A 2,646-nucleotide genomic window follows, 5' to 3' on the forward strand; every position below is an offset into this window, starting at 1 on the left:
ACAACCGGGGGCACAACCGGGGGTACAGTCAAGCAGCACAAGGGGGGGGGACGGTGGGACACAACTGGGGGGCACAACTGGGGGACACAGTCGGAGGGATGGTGGGACACAACCGGGGGGCACAGTCGGAGTGGGGGTACGGCAGCACACAACTAGGGGACGCAGGGGGGGAGTCGGGGGGGCACAACCAGGGGCACAGTGGGGCACAAGTGGGGGATAGAAGCAGGGACACAGATGGGGGACACAACCGGAGGACACAGCCAGGGTGGGGGTACAGTGGGACACAGTTGGGGGTACGGTGGGACACAAATGGGGACACAACCAGGGGACACAACTGGGGGTACAGCAGCACACAACCAGGGGCACAACCAGGGACACAGATGGGGGTGTTGGTGGGACACAACAGGGGGCACAATTGGGGGACACAACCGGGGGACACAACCGGGGGTACAGCAGAACACAACTCGGGGCACAACCGGGGGACACAACTCTGGGTACGGCAACATACAACTTGGGGTGCGACCAGGGGACACAACGGGGGGTACAGCAGCACACAACCGGGGACACAACCGGGGGACACAGCTGGCGGTACAGTGGCACACAACCACGGACACAGCCGGGGTACAACAGCACACAACGGGGGACACGACTGAGGTATGACCGGACGCAAGTGTGGACACAACTGGGGATACAACGGGACACAACTGGGGACACAACAGCACACACAGGGAACACAACCACTGACACAACGTACATGGCTGGGCGTACCACAGACCACAGCTCAGCGCGTGTGTGTGTGTGTTGGGGCCTCAGTTGTAGCGCCATGTTCCCAGCATTGCACCGTGTGGCAAGTTGCGTCATGTTGTGTCGCATTGTCACCGTATTGCCAGCTACATTGTGCTGCACGGTGTTGTGGACTGTACTGTACGTCAGTCTGGTCTGCGTGGTGTTGTAGGCTGTGTTGCACGTCAGGCTGTGCCACACGGTGTTGCGGGTTGTGTTGTGCAGTGGGTTGTATTGCACGTGCAGGTTGTGTTGCGTGGTTGGTTGTGGAACATGGTCGCAGGTTGTGTCACGCAGCAGGTTGTGCTGTATGTCAAGCTGCGCTGGATGGTGTTGCGGGTCGTGATGTACATCATGTTGTGCTGCACAGTGTTGTGTGGCGGGTTGTGGTGCGCGTCAGGCTGTGCTGCACAGTGTAGTGGGCTATATTGTACATCAGACTGTTCTGCTTGCTGTTGCAGGCTGTGTTGTATGCCAGGCTGTGCTGCACAGCGTCGAGGGTTGTGTGGTGTGTCAGGCTGTAGTGCACAGTGTCATGGCTTGTGTTGTGTGTCAGGCTGTGCTGTACAGTGTTGCGGGTTGTGTTGCACATCAAGTTGTGTTGCACAGTGTTGCATGCTGTGTTGTGCATCAGGCTGTGCTGCATGGGGTTGCGTTGTGTGTCAGGCTGTGGTGCTCAGTGTCATGGGTTGTGTTGTGTGTCAGGTTGCACTGGACGGTGTTGCAGGTTGTGTTGTATGTCAGGCTGTGCCACACAGTGTTGCATGCTGTGTTGTGCCGCACGTTAGGTTGTGTTGCAGAGTCTTGGGGGTTGTGTTGTACATCAGGTTGTGCTGCAGGGTGTTGTGGATTGCATTGTGTGTCAGGCTGCGCTGCTGCCTGGTGTTGTGTGTTGCTGTATGTTAGATTGTGCCGCGCAGGGTTGCAGGCTGTACTGTACAGCAGGTTGTGCTTTGCGGGGTTGTGGCTTGTGTCGTGTGTCCCGCTATGGTGCATGGTGTTGCAGGTCATGCTGTGCGGCAAGTTGTGTTGCATGTCAGGCTATGCTGCACACCATTGTCGGCTGTGTGTGCGTTGGGCTGTGCTGCACGGCATGTTGGGCTGTGTTGTGCATCAGGCTGTGCATCACAGCGTTGCAGGTTGTGTTGCACAGTGTTGCGGGTTGTGTGTCACATTGTGCATCAGACTGTGCTGCACAGAGTTGTGGGTTGTGCTGCACGTCAGGCTATATTGTGTGGTGTTGTGGGTTGTGTTGTGTGTCAGGGCGTGCTGCACGCTGTTGCAGGTTGTGTCGCATGTCAAGCTACGTTGCATGGCATTGCCGGTTGTGTTGTGCATCATGCTGTTGCACGGTGTCACGGGGTTGCGTTGTGTCACACACGGTGTTGCTGTACATCAGGCTGTGCCACACAAGCGGCACCGTGTGCCTGCACGCCCCAGGGACGAGCGTGTCCCTCACTGTGTAACCTCACTGCCTGTGCGCTGCTGTACCATCGTCCCAGGTGTGCCCCCCCATCACGCCTCTGTGACAAGTTCTTGTGTCCCCCAACGTCCCCAGTCGTGTTGCCAGCTGTAGGGTGCTGTTGTACCCACCCCCAGGTCCCATTGTACCCCACAATTTCCCAGGTTGTGGACCCCAGGACACAGGGACCCCACTGGTGATGGTGACAAGATCCCACCAGGTTGGAGACGCCACCAATGCTGGGGGGACACCCCCCCAGTGACAGGGAATGGAGTGACGCGGACCCCACTGGTGACACGGAGACCCTGCTAGTGACAGGGGGCTGAAATACCCCCTCCCTGACCCCCCAAACCCTCCTGCTCCACCAAAATACCCCCCTCTGCCCCCCCATACCCCCTCTC

Source organism: Haliaeetus leucocephalus, unplaced genomic scaffold, assembly GCF_000737465.1.
Source record: "Haliaeetus leucocephalus isolate CR32 unplaced genomic scaffold, Haliaeetus_leucocephalus-4.0 Scaffold308, whole genome shotgun sequence".
Classification (NCBI taxonomy): domain Eukaryota; kingdom Metazoa; phylum Chordata; class Aves; order Accipitriformes; family Accipitridae; genus Haliaeetus; species Haliaeetus leucocephalus.